The 21,417-nt window shown below is 46.1% G+C and overlaps 1 protein-coding gene across 2 annotated transcripts in view; it reads right to left on the bottom strand.

Moving 5' to 3' along the window:
• Positions 1 to 21,417, bottom strand: part of ST3GAL3 (ST3 beta-galactoside alpha-2,3-sialyltransferase 3) — a 139,408-nt gene that overhangs the window by 36,713 nt on the left and 81,278 nt on the right. The window lies entirely within an intron of this gene.

Consider the following 21,417-nt stretch of genomic DNA (forward strand, 5'->3'; position numbering starts at 1 on the left):
CTATTACAATAGTTCCAAATCCATCTAATTGTTCCCTGCCTAGCCCCACCGCCACCTTTTGTACAAGAAGAGTAAGAGACTATATGGTTATTAGCTACAGTCTAGCCAACACTAGTCCCAGCATTCCCTTAAACTCTCAGTCCAAAAAGGATATGAGCTGGGTCTAGCCTGGCTTATTGTCTGGGTAGCCAGGTAGGTGGGTGGGCTTTCAGAATGGCCTCCTCCTTTTCTAGGTATTCATAAGCCACCCCTTTAATGATATAATCTTGAATTCTCCTAGGAATACCTTTTTTGGAAATGTGCCCTGTCTATCCTTTGGGAGGCCAGGGGTACATCCCACTCCTGCTTACCAGGCTTTGAAAGGCCACAGCCAGTGGTTCTGCTATCACACCACCAGTCTGTTCTAGACCTGGGCCTAATGATTTGCACTTGTCTTGGGTGGCCAGCTACTATTCCCTTCCTATGTCTCTTCTCTAAACCTAAAGTTGAAACCCCATGACCTGGCATTCAAGGTCTTCCACAACCCAGCTCCAACGGCTTTTTCTGACTTGATGCCTGACAGTTCCCCTTTCACACCCAACAGACCAACTCTTAAGCATTTGGTCATAGGCCCACTGAAAACCTTAGCTTAGTATATGTGGGGCAGGCAGGGACAGACCAGTTTCAACATCATGGCTGGAATCTATTCTCAGGCCTCTTTGGGGCACAATAATTTTCTTAATGTAATTTCTATCTTCCTAATCTCAGAACCCTGGATGTCCTGGATAGCCTATGCCCAGGTCCTCCAGGCTGGGGTCTCCCACAGCTCAGCAAAGATAGCCTGTCCTCACCTTGAGATTTGCCACGGACAATCCTGAGTGGCTGATTCTAGCTTTCAGGGCTTCTTCCTCTCCTGGATGTCTTTCAGGGTTTGCTCATAAGGGAAAAGGTAGTCTCCCAGTCTCTGCCAGGCCAAGGCACAAGTGTAAGGGGAAGGCCAGGAAGGAGAAGGAGACTTGAGCCCAGCTAGAGAGGTCAGGGTTCACTCCTGGTAGGCATCCTGCGTTGTCCAGGCCCCAAGAGATACTCCCGATTCTCTCGATCCTCTCGGTCTCACTTCAGAGGCTCTTACTAGATTATTATTTTTGAGTCCCAAGGCCAGCATCAGGGCATTTTCTCAGAAGGATTCCCTAATCACCATGGAGAGAATTTCTGTTCTCTTAGAAGGAAGGATGGATGGCAAAGAGGGTGTTTGTGGGGCACAGGCTCTATTTCTGTCCCTGGGGTCTATTCCAATACTCAGTGGCCTGGCCAGGAGTGTAAACACCCTGCTAAAAATAGGGTCCTCAAATCGAAGGCGTGGGATCGAGGAGACTTCCCGAGGGTCTCAACTGTGGGTGAAGCACCAGGATAGGAGGAGGGAGAGTTGGGGCCCAGCCCCAGGCAGGGACCCTGGGAAGGGTTTCACCTCTGACCATTGGGCCTGAAGCCAGTGGTAATGACTTCCCCAGCTTAGTCCTGCCTAGTAATAGGGAGCCCCAGCCTCACTTACCCCTGCTTGCCCAAAAGGGCCTACCAACCCAGGTCCACAGATGACAAAGTCAGTACTGTCTCTTAATGGCACCTTCCTGACACCTGCTTATACCACCATGTCTCTGTCCCAACAAAATAACAGCTTAGACAATGACTTCTGGAGTGGAGGCCATGCCCAGGAGGGTCACAGAAGCCCAAGATGGATGGAGAATCGGGGATGCAAGGGAAGACTTTCCAGAAGCAGGGACGGGGAGCATTGGAAGCCATGTCTACTGTGCACCAGTCCAAGGGTCACTCGTGCCATTGCCCCTGCACCTGGCACAGCCAGCAGATTTTCACTGACAAGTTACTCTGGCCAGGGATTATGCCAGCTGGACTGTATGGTACACAGGGGCTTCTTGACCCTGCCTCTGGACCAGGGCTGGTTTCCATAGCTGTCCCTAAGCCAGCACTAACCACTTTTCTGTGCACGGGGGCATGGGCTTGGGCCTCTGGGCCTCTGAGGGCTTGTTAGCACTAGCTCCTCTCTGAACTGATGCCACAGGAGATGGCAGCCTTGAGCAAAGGCCACTGGACACTGTGAGCTGAGCAATGACAAGGGGAATGGGGAGGGAGAGTCAGAGGCCAAGCTCCTGGGGCTCAGGTCTCATACCACGAGAAAGGGACAAAAAGCAGCCAAGCTTAAGGAGCCACATAGCTAGGATCACTAGACCTGCTGGGGGCGGCATCAAGTACCCTTTTTCTTGTTCATGACCCCCTTTGTTCCAGAAACAAGCTTATGTAGGCCCAGCACACAGGAGTTAGCCTCACCAACCAGGACAAGTACCCAAAACAAGCAGACGGTGCCCAGAAGATGAGCAATCCAGGCCAGAATCCCCTCCTTGGGGGACTTGAGAGGAACAGAGTTGTGGCTCTGGCCACGGGTTGGACTATGCTTGTACAATGGCCAAGGAAGGTAGACCCTTGGACATGATCTGGGGGAATTCTGAAAGGGAAGCCAGACCTATTTGTTAACCTCTGACCTGCTATATTAAGGGAAGCCTGTGAAAGGAAAGCCAGGAGCAGCAAGAACATCCACAATAGAAGAGACTCACTGGCCCTCCCTGTTCCCCAACTTGCATGAGCCAATTTGGGGGTGTGTGAGAGAAAAGGTCACAAGCTAAGGACAAGCAGCTAGAAGGAACCTCAGAAGCACTTCTGATCCAACTGGGTCAGGGATAGCCTCCATAATTATGAGTGCCAGCAGTCAGCAGCCTCTGCTGGAATGCCTCCAATGATGGGGAGCTCACTACCTTCCAAAGTTGATTAGGCACGGACCCAAAGTATACCAGCTGCTAGAGAAAAAGTCATCATCTATGGCCACTGGGACATCAAGGTTTTCCTGGGCTTAAGAGAAAGGAGGAGAGGACAAATGGCAAGTAAGAGAAAGCCTGATTTATTTTACAGAGTGGGCAGGAAGTCTATTTAGTCAACAAGTATTTATAGGCTGAGGAAGTGCTGAGGGCAGGACCTGGGCCCTGTGAGAATGACCCAAGCCAAGAGCCCTGCTGGGGAGGGGAAAGGAGGGAGGTCCTAGTCCCTGAACCCTGGGCACACACAGCCCAGCAGGGGAGGACTCCCGTCTCTCATTCTGGGCACTCACTCCCTTTCCTTGGAGCGCTCCTTCAAGAAACTTCTCAAGGCCCACCTTCTCCGAGTCTTCCTTACCTTCTCTGATCCTGCAGGTCATAGATTCTGTGCCTTTTGCCCTGACCTGCATGACTGGCCTTTGTGCTCTAGTGAAGGCCAAAGGGAAAGCAAAGGACAGTGAGTAGGCAAATTTGGCAGAACCTGGGGCCTGGGACAGGATGACCCATCAGACCAAAGAGGGCCTTGAAGATTAGGATAAGGGACCCAACAGTTTCATGGCTCCACCAGGGAGACACAGGGTAGAGAATCAATGGACAATGGGCAATGTTCCTGGGTAGCATGTATGGACGCTGGGAACTCAGAAAAGAAAAGGAAGGCTCTGGAGGGGGCACCCTATGTAAGATGAAGAAAGTTCTGTGAAGTGATGGGAGGGCAGGAATTGCCTTGGTCATTCCTGGTCTGCCTTATTGCCCAATACAGGCCATGGCCTGGAGCAGATCTCGGGAGGAGGGGAGGAAGGGAGGGAGAAGAATGAGAAAGAAGAATGGAGAAGAGAAGGGGGAAAGAAGGAAGAATGACAGAGAGTATAAGAAAGAGAGGAGGGAGAAAATGAAAAAGGAAGAAAGCACAGAGGCAAGGAGGAAAGAAAGTTTGTGTTGGGGCAGAATTGGTTCCAGAGGCCTGGGAATAGGTGAGGCCTTAAGAGACTGGAAGAAGGAACAGAAGGAAGGCCCCTGTTTGAGGGGGGTGGCCCTGGGTAGGGGAGGGGGGAGGGGAAGGTGAGGCCCTGGCTCCCCTCCTGGGTTGGCATCCAACCAAACATCAGCACCCTTTCCTGTGGCCACAGCCCCTGCACCCTGCTCGGGCTCGGTGCCCAAGGCTTCTGGCACGAAGGGCTGTGGGGTGGGGGCAGGAGCCTAGTTGCCTGGCAGGATGGGGGAGGGCTGGTCCCCTGGGTCGCCTTCCCAGTCTGTTCAGCTGGCCCTCCCTCTGCCTGGGGCCTTTCGTGACTTGTGGAGGAGATGTTTCATCAACAGACTCTTGTTTGGCTCCGAGGTCTGGGAACGAGCCAACAAGAATCTTGCTCGGAAGAGACTTTTCAGAGGCTATTTCTGTCCGGGTCTATCCATGGTCCCAGCAGCCGTGTGATCCTGGGACTGGGACCTCTGGGGACTCTACTGCCAACATCCTGGTCCTCTCAGAATCTAGGAAAGCAAAAGAGCCGGGGCTCTAACCCACCTAGGAATCGGCATCCTCCTGACCCTCAGGTGCCAGAAGATAAAGAGCTCAGGAGAGAGCAACCCCCAAGTGAACCTAGGGTGAAGAGATATTTAACCTAGGGCACATGGTGTTCCCAAGCACAGAATCCCAGTCTCCCCAAAGTGGTCAATGGGGTCCCTACTTACAATCCCCATGTGACATCCCAGACCAATGGGCATCCAGTCTCTACCTGCAGACCTCCAGTGATGGAGAACTCATTACCTCCCATCTCAGCCTAGTCTGTTTTAGGACAACTCTTGTGACAAGAGTGCTCCAGTGAACCTCTCCAAAATCCCAAGGAACACTCCCTCTTGCCCTGCACCTGGGTTGGCCCTCTGGGTTCCAACAGAACAAGGCTAAATCCTCTCTGCATGGCAATCCTCCTGAGACCTGGGAACAGTTACAGCTTCTCAATGATTAAATGAGATAATTTGTACAATGAGATAATCTCTTTGTAAATGAAGGAAGCGGTAAAGCTTTCCTTCCCCTTCTCCCCTGGGTAAGTCTGCCGCCCTTCACTTATGCACAGAGGAGAAGGACTCCCGGCCCTGACGCAGGCTGGCTGTCCCAGCTGGCCGCTCTCCAGATTATGAGTGATGCTGGGTTTGAGTGACTCTCTGAATTAATGGGGCCTCTCCATGATGCTACTGGGGACCAAACGGTGCAGTCAGTCTACAAGCAACTGTGCCAGGCACTGTGCCAGCTGCTGGAGATACAAAGGCAAAAGCAGGCCCTGTCCTCAAGGAGCTCCTGCTCTAATGCTCTAATGGGGGAGCCAACTCGGAAACGATGAGGTACAAACAAGATACAGACAGAGCAGATGGTTGGGAAGGTGCCACAGTCCAGGTGCCAGGTAGAGGGCTCTGAGGAGAGAAGGGGCGCATTCAGGAGAGAAACGACAGGCAAAGGACTTGGCAACTGACTGGACATGGGTGGGGAGGGCAGTGAAAGAGGGGAGGAGCTGAAGATGCTCTGGAGGTTGGGAGCCTGGACGACTGGGAAAATGGAGGAGCCCTCAACAGTAACAGAAAAGGGGCAACTCAGTGGATAGAGCCAGGTCTGGAGATGGGAGGTCCTGGGTTCAAATCTGGCCTTAAGACACTTCCTGGCTGTGTGACCCTGGGCAAGTCACTTCACCTTCATTGCCTAGCCCTTACTACTCTTCTGTCTTGAAATCAATACATGGTACTGATTCTAAGACAGAAGGTAGGGGTTTAAAAAAAACCAGTGATGAGGAGTCAGGAACAATAAGCTGGGGTGGGAGAAATTAGATGAGTCAGTTTTTTACAGGTTGAGTTTGAGCCCCTTATGGGTCCTCAAGGAGGAAAGTTCTGGCAGGCAGCTGGGGATGCACATCCACAACCTCAGGAGAGCTGATGAGAAGAGCAGAGGGCCCAGGAGGGCAGCCATGTTGAGGAGGGGACTGCTGTAACTGTTGGGCATGGAGGTTTCTGGAACACATTCCCACCTCAGGCCAGGATACCTTCCCCAAGTCTGGTCACCAAGCCCACACACCTCTTCCTTGAAAGAATTACTTAAATTAATAAAACACTTCCTCTGTGCCCAGCACTGTGCAAGGTACTAGAAATGCAAAGAACAAAATGGTCCTTGTCCTTAAGGAGCTGACAAGAACAAATGAGAGAGTGAGTGACCCTGGGGGCACATGCGCCAGCCTCCCAGCCTCTAAGGTTCTGTGGACAGCGGCAGCTGGGCAATATCAGGCCCTGGTGAGGCTTCCCACCCTAGGAGGGGCCCAGAGCTCCCTGGAACTGCTCTGCTCGGAACAGGGGCTGGTCCAGCCCCAGCTGCGGCTGTTCTGGGAACTTCCCTAAACTCAGAATGACCTTTAAAGGCAGTCTGGAAGCCTGGCCAGCTCCTCGAAACCCACCCAGCCCCAACAAAGAGAGAGCACAGGGCAGGGGCACCAGCTTCCACTGGGGAGGCTGCCTCGAGGCTCTGCAGCAAGAGACCCCTGACTATGCCCAGCTCTGCGGTGATCCTTCCCTTCCCTCCACTTCTGCAGGAATAAAGTTGTCTGCCATTTTCACTGGTTATAAGCTTTCCCCATGCTGCTTGGAGGGAAGACCTTGGGAGCGTGCTATAGAGACTCTGGCTTCCCCCAGAAGCCCAGGCTGGTACCACCTCCTACGTGACCTCAGGGACACACCGCCCTCCCTGCCATGATTAACACACATATTTGGGAATGACTTCTGTGGGCACGTGTCTCTTCTAGTGGAATCCAAAAGCTCCTGGAGCAGAAGACTTGCCTTACTTCTGTTCTGTGTATCCCCAGAACTTCACACAGGGATTAACATGCTGATGAAAGACAGAGACTGTCCATCTTGACTCCCCCTGAGCCCAACAGAAGCCAATTCCTGAGAAGCAGGGCTCTGGGGGCTGCTCTCACTGTCATCACCATCTTTTCCAGGGGCTGGCCACTCCCTGCTTGGGTCTCCTGGGAGCTCCAGGACTGAGTCAGTTCCTCCTGCGGGTGGCCCCCTCAGGCTGCAGGGTGGGGCGAGAGACAAAGCCCACACAGGTGAATCGAGGGAGACTGACAAAGGTAAGTGGGTGGGCATTGCCCAGGGTTTGGCTGACCCCAGCTTCCACAAGGTGCCAGCTGAGACAAAGAATGGACCAGAAGATTAGACTCATTCCAGCTACAGCCAAGCCCTAATTGATGAGAAGGTTCTCTGGGGCAAAGAGAAGAAAATCTCAGGCGCATAGTCAGTTAAGAAGATGGCAAAAAACTGGAAAATGAGGGTATGCCCTTCAATTGGGGAATGGCTGAACAAATTGTGGTATATGCTGGTGATGGAATACTATTGTGCTGAAAGGAATAATGAACTGGAGGAATTCCATGTGAACTGGAAAGACCTCCAGGAATTGATGCAGAGTGAAAGGAGCAGAACCAGGAGAACTTTGTACACAGAGACTGATACACTGTGGTAAAATAGAATATAATGGACTTCTGTACTAGGAGCAATGCAATGACCCAGGACAATTCTGAGGGATTTATGGAAAAGAACACAACCCACATTCAGAGGAAGAACTGCAGGAGTGGAAACACAGAAGAAAAGCAACTGCTTGAACACATGGGTTGAGGCAGACATGATTTGGGATGTAGACCCGAAAAGACCACACCAATGCAAGTATCGATAATATGGAAATAGGTCTTGATCAGTGACACATGTTAAAACCAGTGGAAATGTGCATCGGCTATGGGGTGGGGGGAGGAAGGGGAAAGTAAGAGCATGAATCATGTAACCATGTTAACTTTTCTAAAAAATAAATATTATTAAATGTTAAAAAAAAAAAGAAGAAGATGGCACCCAAGAATGGCATTTGGATTGAATCAAGCCTTAAAGTATAGGAATGGCAGCTTCCTGGCCAGGGATGGAGTGTAACTAACAAGGGTTGGTAAGAATATCTATTGTTGGTAAAAGTCTGAATGAGTTCAAACATTCTGGGAAGCAACTGAGAATTATGCAAAGAATGTGACTAAAACATCCATTGACTGTGAGATTCCACTACTAGTCGTTTACTCCACAGAAGTCAAGATAAAGCAGGAGCTCTAGGCACCCACAAATGCTCAGTAGTGCTCTTTGCGGTAGCAAAGAACTGGAAACGACATAGATGTCCTGATATTGCGTGGGGTCTGGCTACACAAATGGCGGCATGAGAAAGTCTGCATACTGAGAAATAACAAAAACAATGAACTCTGGGAAATATCGTGAGTGGTGACACAGTGACTAAGCAGCCCCAAGAAGACGGGAGGTGCCACGACTGAAAGAGGGGAACCCGAGAGGCCAAGATAAAACAATGCTGTGTGAAGGTGATGACTAGCCATGGCCAGGAGGAGAAGAAAGCAGGGGAGTAGGGTGAGAAATATCTATCGGGGCATTGTCAGGAATGGCTGATGTGGTGGCTGGCTGTGATGAGCTGCTCCTTTTCTGTATTAATCTTTGTTCTAAGGAAATGCTTGCTGGCCAAAGAGACCATTCTGGGAAGGATGGAAGTCATTCAGTGCAGCCCTCCCTGGGGCTGTGCATCCTTAGAGTGACCCTGGATATCTGCTGGCCCTCCTCTTCTGCACCTCTCACTAGGCTAAAGGGTCTGCCTGCCTCAGGTGTCTCCCACTTTGACCCACCCTCTACTCCACTGTCAAACCAAGCACAAGTTGAAACATTCCACACACAAACAACCGCAGACCCCCCACCCTGAAACTTCTATGGCTCCCTAGCACCTCCAGAATCAACAATAAACTTCTGTCTTTTTAGAACCCCTTCCTATCTTTCCATTTGTCTCCCCTCCACGCACTATGATGCAGAGGCACTGGCCTTCTGGCCAGTCCTCCTACATGATGTTTTGTCTGTGCTTGAACAATGGTCTTCAAAGTTCCACTCTGCAATTTCAACTCTTGGCTTTCCTGGGTCCCTTTGAGACTCGGCTCAAATCTCAGCTTCTGAAGGAGGTTTTTTCTACCCAGCCTCACCCTCAAATCCTTGCCTTCCCTCAAAGATTACCTCTCATTTTCTATGTACAACCACTAGCACACTGTCTCCTTCATTAGAATGTGAGCTTGAGGGCAGGGATGGTTTTTGCCTTTCTTTGTATGTCAAGCATTTACTTAGCACATGGTCTGGTAAACCATTAAATAAGCACAGTCATGAGCTTCAAAGCTCCCCTTTCTACTAGATTCATTCAAGGGAGAATTCTAGCCAATTGGTTCCCTTGCTGTCCCTGAGATTCCCTCTCCTATCAGTGTCCTTCCCCCATTCCTCCCCTCTACCTGGAAAGCCCTTTTTCCTCATCTTGGTCACAAAGAAACCCTGGCTTCTTTCCAGGTGAAGCTCAGGTACCACCTGCAACCAGAAAGCCCATCCTGATTCCCATAGTTGTTAGTATGTTTTGTATCTATTTTGCATTTGTTTTGAATTGTCAGTGTTTATATTTTTCCTCCCTCCCAGCCTTCCCCACCAACATAAGCTCTTGGAGAAAAGGGCTTTATTCTTGTCTTTGTCTCTGCAGCACATCATATGGGACCAATCATGGAGTAACTGGTATTTAACAAATGTTTACTGATCGTGTTGTTGTTGGACAAGAGGCATTCATTCATCATCCACTTGGTTTTCATGTGTGGATAGTTAGGCCAGACTTGAGTCTATTGATCCTTCAGATCCCACAGAGGGTATCTCCAGAGTGAGAGAGAGAGAGGGTCAAATGATGCCTTCTCTAGTGCAGGGAGGGGAGGGAGGAAGGAAATACCTGGGAACTTTAATGCAAAAACAAACAAATAAATAAATGTTAAAAAAATAAAGAGAGAGAGAGAAAGAGAGAGAGAGAGAGAGAGAGAGAGAGAGAGAGAAGGCAGAACTTCCATGGCCAACACGGGACAGTGTTTGGAGCACTGGGTTCAGTTCTAGGCATCACATTTCAGAAAAGATTCTGATAAATAGCACCATTTTAAGGAGGGCAACCAAGACAGGGAAAAGCCTTGAGCTCCTGCCACATGAGGATGGGTTGAAGGAAACAATGATATTGAGAACAGACTTGAGGGGCAGCTAGGTAGCTCAGTGGATTAAGAGTCAGGCCTAGAGACGGAAGGTCCTAGGTTGTGTGACCCTGGGCAAGTCACTTGACCCCCATTGCCCACCCTTACCACTCTTCCACCAAGGAGCCAATACACAGAAGTTAAGGGTTTAGAAAAAAAAAAAAGAAAAGAAAAAAGAAAAAAGAGAATAGACTTGGTCTTGACCCCTCTGCAGACTTTTACACTATTGACTACTCTCCTCCTGGATACTCTCTCCTCTCTGGGGTTTCCTGACTGTTCTCTCCAATTCTCCTCCTCCCTCTCTGACTACTCTTTCTCTGTTCCAGCATCCCCTTCCTATAGGTGCGCCCCAGGACTGTGCCCCCAACTGTTTTCTCAGCCTACATAGATACTCGGTGATTTTATCAGCTGCTGATAGGATCATCTCTATACAAATAACCTACATCTAGATAAGTGTTTGTCCTTCCTCTATTGGCTTCAGTCCTACTATACCAAGGGCCAAACACCTCCAAGGTACATTCGCCAGGCATCCCATATTCAACATGGACACAAAGGAATCTTTCCTCCTTTAAGCATTCCCACTCCATTCCTACTTTTCCTGGATCTGTGGAAGCTAGTCCTATTCTTCTAGTTATACAAGTTCACAATTTCAGAGCCAATCTTTCATATATCTATTCTCACTACATATTCAGTCTTTTAGCAAGTCTTATTTTTTAACTCCTGAACATCTCTAGTATCTTCCCCCTCTGCTCTACTCACTGGGCCTCCAATCTAAGACAATTCCTCTTGCCCAGACTATTGCAATGGCCTTCTCACCCCTGGTCTGTCCTTTCTAAACCAAAAAGATCTCCCTATTACACAAGGCTCACACTCCACTCCTGTGACCTTCCTTATTGCTGTACCCTCTGAACTTCCAGAAACCATACCTGGGACCCTGGACTATTCAGGTTGAGAACCCCTGTCTTGGGGTCCATCCTATCCTGGCTGAGTGCACAGTAAGCACTGATTCACAAGGCCTCTCTGTCTGGCTATGATTCACATTTCACCACAGCCACCTTCTTGCTACCTGCCCTGTAGCAGCATATACCCCTTCTTTCCCCACTTTATGCTATTCCTAAGACTCTTCTATGACTCCTCTTGGAACCTACTTTGCTCCTTGTTGCCACTTCTAGACCCTCCTTCTCCCACCATTGCTCAGCAACCTTTCCCCTTTGAGGGTCCAGACTATTGTTATCCAAGCTTTTCACCCAAATGGTCTTGGTAGCAGTTACCTAAGAACCCCCATAACATTCTTCTTCCTTCCTCCAAGAGTTCAAAGCTGAGCTCAGTCTCTGGTCCCTAGCACATCAGTGCCCACCTTGAAGCCTTTCTTTCTTCCTTAGCTCCTGCCCATTAGGCACTTGAACATACATGTTGATGCTCAGCCAAATCATCTAAACTAGTGCCTTAATTTGCTCTCCATCTCCTAAGGTTGCTCAGCTACACACAGAGAGGGTCATGCCCTTGACATCACCTCAAATTGTTCCACATCCATCTGACCATGATGGATCATCGATCCAGCTCTCCCTATGCCTTTCCTCCCACTATTTTTTGTCCCTTCCTCTATCCCACAGAACCAGCTCAGGTTATCTTCCCAGCCCTGGCTGCTCTCTCCTCTTTTTTCTCTCTCAACCTCTTGTTGAGCCAACCAAGCCCACGATGTTCTCTCTTGTCATGTCCTTCAGTCTCTCCCCTACTGTAATAATTAAAATTATGAGGTTGATAATAGCTTAATTTTATTGAATTAAATTAACTTTGTTAAATCAAAGTAATAATGGTGGTAAAGAAAGGGAAAGGTAGTTAAGAGGTAGAGAGATACTTAAGCTTTCTAATCTATTAGCCACCACGATGAGCCTTTAGCTAAACTCCAACAAGGGTTCCTTCCACTCTTCACACTCCAGCCAGAAGACCCAGACAGGCTCCTGGTCTGACCTTATAAGCTCTTTTCTCCACCCACTAATTCTCACATGTCACATCTCAGGAACCAACCATAGTTTCTTAATTTGCCAGGGCCACCCAGGGGGCAGTACCTGTGGAATCAGTTTCCCATCTTGTTGGTTCCTTGGTTCTTTAACTTCCTTTCTCTGAGGGCTTATCTACACCTGAATTTACTCAGTGGTCTTTGACTTCCGGGTCACTGAGAAATGACATTTAAAAAAAGCGACATAATGGAGAGAGAAATTTGCTTCCAATACTATCTATTCTCTTGCTTTGCCCAAACTCTGGATTGTTCCCAGAGACTGTGTCCTCCTAGGAAGCTACATAGTGAAGGTGTTGGGACCCACCTTGCATTGACATGCCATGCCAGCAGCAGAGCTTTCCTTCTACTTCTTTCTAGTTGATTCTCTTTTAAATATATGTATATTTTCCATAGCAAGCATTTACTTTCCAACCTTCCTACCTTCCTCACCCCAAGTGAAAAACAACAAAAACAGAAGGCCAAGTCAAGATGGCAGAGAAGCAGTGAGCTAGCACTTCCACCCCAGCCTGCATAACTCTTTCAAACAAATCTAGAAGATGCAGGAGATTAAATCCTTATCAAGAAACATAAGAAAAAACATGGTAAATTATTTTCAGCCCAGATTGACATAAGGAAACAGATAGGGAGGCCTATAGACACTGAGGAAGGGCTTTGGCCAGCCACACTGGGTAGAGCATTTTAGCATGGGGAACAGGGGAAGAAGAGGGCACAAATAGAACAGAGAGGGACTCCTCCTACTTCCTACTCAGATCCAGTGAAGACTGAGGACAGCAACTGTCCTTAGGGGTGGTGTGACAACACAAGGAGTGATTGGGGGTATAGGCTATGTACTAAGAGGAGTAAGCTCACAAACCAGCAGGAGCTGTGTGCCTCTAACCCTCAGAGCAGAACCTACAATAAAAGAACCAGGGCAGGAAGCCCAGATCAAAGAGCAGCCAACAGTTCTGTCCCTCTAAACTAGCAGAGCTTCTCAGCTGGCCAATTCTTAGAGATTAAGTCCAGAAGCAGTCTACTAGAACTCTAAAAGGGGCAAGCCCACTAGATGCTTCTCAGACTTAAAACTCGGGTCAAGAATCTGCATAGCAATCATACTTTACCCTGGATCTGACCACTCTGGGAACAGTGGACGCTTGTCAATCTCCAGCTTAGGCTATCCATGAGATCTTGAAATAATATAACAGTCAAAACCCAGAGCAAAGCAGCAGCAGGACCAGCCCAGACCTTCCCTCTAGAAGTGTGGCAGAGCCCAGAGCTAATAACAAGTTCAAAGTTCAAAAGTAGTCAAAAGTAGGCTGGAAGAATGTGAAATTTTTTTAATCCCATCATATAAAGCTATTATGGTCACAAGGATACCCAAGATATAAACCCAGAAGGAAAGAACAGTTGTTGATGGGTTTCTCACAATACTGTTCTTTCCTGGCTCTCCTCCTACCTCTCTGATCATTTCTTCTCAGTCTCCCTTGCTGGCTCTTCATCCATTATTCTAACTAGACTAGCCAGAGTAGGCTTCTTACTGTTCTTTATACACAACACTCTCTCCCAAAGCTAAGCTTTAGCATTGGCCATACTGCATGCATACTTAGACTGCTGTCTCTCAGAGGAGTCCTCCCTTCTTTTAAGACTTACCTCAAACACCACCTCCTGCTAGAAGGCTTTCCAGTTCCCCCCAGCTATTAGTTTCTTCCCTCTCTAACTACTTTGTCTTTATCTACATCATCCCTATAGATATGCACATTGTCTCCCCATTTGAGTGTGAGCTTCTTGAGAACTGTCCAGGACTCTCCAGTTCTAGGTGATTTAGATTTCTTGGAACTTTGTTGTTCAGTCATTTCTTCAGTCCTGTCTGACTCTTCATGACCCCATCTGGAGTTTTCTTGACAGAGATACTAGAGAGATTTGCTACTTCATTCTTTAGTTCATTTTACATATGAGGAAACTGAGGCAAACAGGGTTAAGTGACTAGTCCAGAGTCAAATAGCTAGAGTCTGAGGCTGGATTTAAACTCATGAAAATGAGTCTTTCTGACTCCAGGCCCAGCTTTCTATCCACTGTGCCACATGGATACCCGAGAACTGCTACACAAATGTTACATCATTACTAGTGAAATCACTGCTCTCAGAAGCTCTAGTCCATGCCATGTGCTCATCTGCCAACTTTCTTCCCAAGGTGCTAGAAGATGAGCTTTAAAAGGGATAAAAGTAACAGCCACAAGGATATGCTGAGGGAGGGGTGTCTAAGTGGCAACACTTAATTCACGTGGTATGGTAGCATCGTTGGCAGCCAAGTGAGGCAGTGGGAAAACAGGCAGATTGGCAGAAAGGTGAAAGATACATCTCAGCAGGCTGTCACAACCATGATGTTTGGGAATGGATCTTGCCAGATTAAAGTCTTAGTTTTTCTTGGGTTTGTGCCCAGATCAGGCTGTGAAGGGTGAGTTCACAGTGATGAGCAGATAGACAAGATTGGAGCTAAAGAAAGCCATCCTCTCAGGTATGCTGGGCTGGAGTCTCTGTGCTCCCAGTGAAACCATTTGAGATATATCTTCTGCTTCTGGGAGAAAAAGTAGGGGTGACTCTGGGACCTTGGGGTCCCGGATGGGGACGTTCCTGCCTTTCTTCATAGTTCATTGCTTTTCATTTTTCCCCTTGTCATTTTTTCTCAATTACATGTGCAAAATATTTAACATTTATTTTTTTAGAATTTTGAGATTCAAATTCTCTCCCTCCCTCTCCTTGGGAAGGCAAGTAATTTGATATAGATTATACATGTGCAGTCATGCAAAATATATGGGGTGTTCAGAAAGAACTAACACCTCCGGTGTGAGGGTTTGCTGATCCCTTTTCAGGGATGCTCATCCACCTTTCACCCAACTCTCACCTATGACTCTAAGAAGCTATAGCATGTGAAATGACCACACCCCAGGAAAACTGCAGACGGGCTAAACCTGATTGAAGGTAACCATCAAACCCATTAGTGAGTTGGGGGAGAGGGGTTGTCTACCCCAATCATGTAAAGACTTCCCCGGCAGAATGGGTGGATGAGAACAGTTTCTACCAATGGCCATAAAGGCTATTAAAACAAGCACTGTGGAATGCTTAGAGTTTGATCAGACAAAGAAGACAGCAAGGTCATCCACTGTATCTTGAGCCATCACTAGTCATCTCATTTTTTGTCCTACTACTGGACTTCGATGACTCTGGAAGTAGTGCAATTCTGCTTCACTCAAATCTAACTCACGCAAGTCAAGACAACACCTAGGTGATGTCACTGTTCTTCAAAAATGAAGGATGAGGGGGCAGCTGGGTAGCTCAGTGGATTGAGAGCCAGGCCTAGAGACGGGAGGTCCTAGGTTCAAATCCGGCCTCAGACCTTCCCAGCTGTGTGACCCTGGGCAAGTCACTTGACCCCCATTGCTCAACCTTACCACTCTTCCACCTATGAGCTAATTCACAGAAGTTAAGGGTTTAAAACAAAAACAACAAAAAAAATGAAGGATGAACAACATATTAGAAATCTCAAAAAGAAAACGTATTAGAAATGTTGTAAGAAAGAGAAAAAAAGAAAAAGAAAGTAAAAAAAATATGCTTCAATCTGCTTTCAAAATCCATCAATCCTTTCTCTGAAGGTGAAGGGCATTTTTCATCATAAGTCCTTCAGAAACATCTTAAGATTAAGCTCCCAAGCCAAGAAGAAAATAGTGAAGGCAGCCAGAAAGAAACAATTCAACTATCATGGAGTCACAGTCAAGATTACACAGATCTGGCAGCTTCCACATTGAAGGACCAGAAGGCTTGGAATATGATATTCCAGAAGGCAAGGAAATTGGTTTATAATCAAGAATCACCTACCCATCAAAACTGACTATATTCTTTCAGGGGAAAGTATGGTCATTTAATACACTAGAACAGAGATGGGCAAACTATGGCCCGTGGGCCAGATGTGGCCCCCAGAAATGTTTTATCCAGTCACTCGACATTATTCCTAATCTGACGAATACGAATAGGATACAATACAATGAAACTTTGAAAGAGTTGCCTTAGAAAGAGACTGACAGATGAGCATTTCCTTTCCTTTGGCCCCTTCTTTAAAAAGTTTGCCCATCACTGCACTAGATTTCCAAACATTACTAAAGAAAAGACCAGACTTAAATAAGTTCTTGGTATGGTATGGATTGGTATGGCACTGAAAAGGTAAGTTAATATAGGTAGAATTGTCATTTTTATCATATTTAGTCTATGCGTGGGCAATTAATATTTCTCCAATTATTTGGATGACTTTATGTAAAAAGGATTTCGAAATTGTGTTCATAAATTTCCTGCATTTGTCTTGGCAGATGGACTCCCAAGTATTTCATATTGTCTGAAGTTATTTTAAATGGAATTTCTCTATTTCTTCCTGCTGGACTTAGTGGTATAAAATGCTGAGGATTTATGTGGATTTATTTTTCATCCTACAACTTTGCTGAAGTTATTAATTATTTCAAATTGTTTTTTAGTTGGTTCACTAAGTGTACCATTATATTATCTAAAAAGAATGCTAGTTTTGTTTCCTCATTGCCCATTCTAATTCCTTCAATTTCTTCTTCCTGTCTTATTGGTAGAGCTAGCATTTCTAGTACAATATTGGATAAAATGGTGATAATGGGCATCCTTGCTTCACCCCTGATCTTAATGAGAAGGCTTCTAGCTCAATCCCATTACAGATAATGCTTGCTGATGATTTTAGATAAATGCTGCTTATCATTTTAAGGAAAGCTCCATTTATTCCTCCACTTTTAAGATTTTTAAAAATAAGAATGAGTGCTGCATTTTGTCGAAAGCTTTTTTTTGTGTCACTGATATAATCAGTTTGTTTTTGTTATTGATATAACAGTTTTGTTACTGATATAATGATCATTTGTGCTGATAGTTCTCCTAATATTGAATCAGCCCTGCATTCCTGGTATAAATCCCAGCCAGTCATAGTGATCTTTATGGTATATTCCTATAATTTCATTAGTAGTATTTTACTTTAAATTTTTGCATCAATATTCATTATAGAAATTGGTCTATACTTTTCTTCTGTTGTTTTCTTTTATCTGTTTTCTCTGGTTTAAGTTTTTTGTGTCATAAAATAATTTGGTAGAACTCCTTTTCTGATTTTACAAAATAGTTATAGAGTATAAGAATTAATTGTTCTTTTGTTTAGAATTTATTTATGAATCTATCTAGTCCTACTGATTTTTTTAAGGGAGCTCATCTATGACTTAATTTCTTTTTCCTAAGACAGGATTATTTAAGTATTTAAATTTTTTTTGTTACTTTGAGGAATTTATAGTTTTGTAAAGATTTGTCCATATCACTTAGATTATGAGATTTATTAGCATATAATTGGCAAACTAGCTTCTAATAATTGCTTTAATTTCATTATCATTGGTGGTGCATTCATCCCTTTCATTTTCTGTAATCTGGTTTTCTCTTTTTTTTAAATCAAATCAACCAATGGTTTATCTATTTTATTGGCTTCCTCCCCAAAACAAAAAAAAAATCATCCTTTTATTTATTAGTTCAATGGTTTTCTTACTTTAAATTTTATTAATCTGTCCTATGATTTTCAAGATTTCAGATTTGATGTTTGATTGAAGAACTTAATTTGTTCTTTTTCTGAATTTTTGTTTTCCTTTTAGTTGCATACTCCATTCATCTACTTTTTCTTCCTTTTATTGATGTAACTATTTAGAGATTAAATTTTCCCCTAAGTATTGCTTTGCCTGCATCCCATAAATTTGGTTATACTGTTTCATTGTTATTCTCCTTAATAAAATTATTGTTTTTTGAGCCACTCATTCTTTAGGATTATTTAGTTTCCAACTGATTTTTAATCTATGCTTCTATGGCTCTTTGTTGAATGTAATTTTAATTGCATTATAGTCTGAAAAGGATGCATTTAATATTTCTGCTTTTCTGCATTTCTGTCCATGCCCTAGTACATAGTCAATTTTTGTGTTTCACTGAGAAAAAGGTATACTCCTTTCTATTTCCATTCAGTTTTCTCCAAAGGTCTATCAAATCGAACTTTTCTAAGATTATATTCATCTCTTTAACTTCTTTCTTATTTATATCATGGTTAGATATCTTGCTCTGGAAGGGAAAAGTAGAGTTTTTATATGGCTTTACTGTTTATTTCTACCTCAAACTCATTTAATTTTTCCTTTAAGAGTTTGGATGCTATGCCATTTGGTGCATATATGTTTTAGTATTGATATTACTTCATTTTCTATAGTACCTTGTAGCAAAATGTTGTTTTCCTGCTGCTCGTCTCTTTTAATTAGGTCTATTTTTGCTTTTTCTTTGTCTGAGATCATGACTGCTACCCTGGCTTTTTTTTTTTTTTAACCCTCGGCTGAAGCATAATAGATTCCTCTCTAGCTCCTTACTTTTACTTTGGGTTTCTCTCTTTTTCAAGTGTGTTTCTTATAACCCACTTATTGTTGGAGTCTGATTTTTAATCAATCTGCTATCTGCTTCCATTTTAAAGGTGAGTTCATCCCGTTCACATTCACAGCATATTTCCCCCATCCTATTTTTCCTGTTTATCTCCCCCACCTCCATTCTTCCTCGAAAGTCTGTTTTACTTCTAACTACTTCTTCTCTTCAAAAAAAGTTCCTTCCTCCTTTCTTTTATTCCTTTTCCTTCCTACTTCCCTTCCCTGTTGAGTAAAATAGATTTCTAAATGTGGCTGGGTGTGTATGTTGTTCCATTTTGAACCTATTCCAATGAGAATAAGAGCTAAGAGTTTGGCCTGCCACATACCCCCATTTTCTCCTCTATTATAAAAGCTCTTGTTTTCATGTTAATAAAATAATTTTATATTATAAATTATATGTAGAGATGTATGTATAAAGACAATTTTTTTCCTGTTCCTCCTCTCTTCTCCCTTTTCCCAGCTCCTTTCTTTTTCCCATCCCTTAGTTTATTGTTTGTTTTTTTAGAGCATTATCTCATAAAAATCAATTCCTATCCAAAAGACAATGGGTGTCAAAACAGCTACAAAGTAAAGCCTCAAAAAAAATGTGAACTGGACTAGCCCAACAAAAATTCCTGGAAGAACTTTTAAAAGATTTAAAAAATAAAATAAGCTGTGATGACATGTCACCTCAAGAAGAACTTGAGGTTCTAGTGAAGCCCATAATTGTGTGGATTTGAACTCAGGTTTTCTTGATTCCAGGCCCAGTATTCTATCCATTGTGCCCCCTAGATGCTTAGAATCCTCGTTGTAGCATCAAGATGTGCTGATGCAGATGAGTAACTTGGGGCTTGGCTCCCCCAGCAGGATACTGGTTGGAAGTCAAGCCAAAGTGTTCTACTCACACTCTAAGGAGCCCACCTGGAGAAATCTTCTTGCCCAGACCTGAATTTAGGGCATTTTGGAGTAAGCCACAAGACTATCCCCAGAGCTGGGGCTGCCCAAGAACAATGGGGAGAAAAATGGAAGTAATGATGGGTAGAATCTTTCCTTTTCTGGCTAGAAGACAGGATTATTCTGCCCGCAAAGACCCAAAAATCTATTCCCAGTCCCAGGACAAAAAAAGGAGAACCGAGTTCAAGAACCCTATTCTTGTCCTCTCTCTCAGGCCAGGTAAGCATGTGTCTACCTCACCATGTGCTGCTGTTCTGAGTCACCTTCCCTGCTGGACTGGGAGTGGGAGGAAAGAGAAATTCCCCTCCTCGACCTCTGACCACAATGTAGAGAAAAGGCTAGACACAAGTCCAGAACATCTTTTTTTTTTTCATTTTCTCCTTCTTCCTCTCTTTCCTCCCTCTTTCTTTCTCTCTTCCCTACCCCTTCCCTCTGTTTCCCTCTTTGACTTTCCTTCCCTCCTTGTCTCCCCTTCCCTTCCCTTCCCTCCCCTCACTTTCCTTCTCTCCATCTTTCTTACTTTAATCACCCTGTTCTCCCAAAAGGCAGCTAGATGGCTGCTATGAGAACCCACAGGGAAACATTTAGCACCTGACCTACAGACGGGGGCTGGCCATGGCAAGCAAGGCCCAGGCCTTGGGGAGAGGCTCTGGCTTGTCCTGGGCTGCCTGTCATTCCTCTGCTTGGTGGAGCTCAGAACAGGCTGTCAGGCAGCGTTGGCTTCGCCCTACTCCCTGTGCCTGACAAGGCACTGAGCTCTACTGTTGGCCGGCCGTGGGGCTTCCCTCATGGTTGAAGCACCTGCTGTGCTGTGCTTCTAGGCCCCTGTCACCTTCCTAGGTAAGGAAGCCAGGTCTGTTCTCTTGCTCTGGCTACCAGGCCCTCGCCCATCTTCCCTGCCCACTCCTTTGCTCAGTAGATGGGCCATGTAGTCCGCCCACTGGTACATGATGTGTGGCTGCTTGGTTGGGGCTGTGGGCACACACAGGCAGCCATGATGCCAGGGCTCCAGACTTGTGGGTGACAAAGGTTGGAGGGTCTCTACGGCCACTGCTGGCCCCAAGCTTCTCCCCAAGTCTGATTCTGGAGTTCCCTTGTTCCATTCGCTCCTGAAAACTCAGCACTGCTCCATTCCCATCCACTATGCTGCTGGAGTCCCCGGCACAGACTCTGACCTTTTTCTGGTTGCTACTTGCTGACTAGGTCAGGGCTTCGAAGCCAATCCTTGGGGAATGGCAAGCAAGGCTGCCCTAACAAAGGTGGCCAATGGGCCCCAGGAGGTTCTCAGTGCCATGGGCTTAGGCACGTCCCACGAGCACCCCAGCTGGCCTGATCACACATGTACACAGCATACACTTGCCAGTCCAAGCCAGCTGAGGATATAATGGTGTCTGCCCGGGTCATGCTTAGGAACCATCACTGGCCCCAGCAGAGAGACCCCTACCACACCCACAAGGACATAAGGACTAGCAGGGAGGCATCAGGCACTGCTGACCACCCAGCAGCCCCAGCCCAAGATGAGCCAAGGCCAGGCTGAGAGCCAGCCAGGAATGAAGCTTCAAGGTCTTCCTCCTGCCCATTTCCACAGGCTGGGAGGGGACGCAGTTCCATGTTCTTGTCCCTGCTTCCCTCAAACTAGTCCTCCCTCTGCCACTTTAAAGCTGGATGCCAAGAGCCCAATCCAAGGCTGCTCTCCTTAGGAAAGGGCAAATGGGGCTCATTGCCCCAGGCCTCTGCCCTGCTCCATGGCCAGCCAAGTGGCCAAAGGCCCAGAAAGAGCCCAGGCAGAAACCTGAATGAGCTGAGCTGAGGCAGCTGCCTGTAGATAGCCCTGGTCCAGCCCCTGAGTGGGTGCTTTCAGAGACTTTCCAGGCATGGAGTAGTCAGTCCATGTCAACCTCATGTGAACCAGGCTTGCCCAGGCAGTCATTCAGCGTGGCCGGGCACTTCACTTTCTGTCTATCTGGCCTCCAACTTCCTCACTCCTGTCTACTCACATCCTGCCAGGCCTGGGATGGGTAAATTCTAACAGATGCTTCTTCA

The sequence above is a fragment of the Gracilinanus agilis genome, chromosome 4, assembly GCF_016433145.1.
Source record: "Gracilinanus agilis isolate LMUSP501 chromosome 4, AgileGrace, whole genome shotgun sequence".
NCBI classification, from domain to species: domain Eukaryota; kingdom Metazoa; phylum Chordata; class Mammalia; order Didelphimorphia; family Didelphidae; genus Gracilinanus; species Gracilinanus agilis.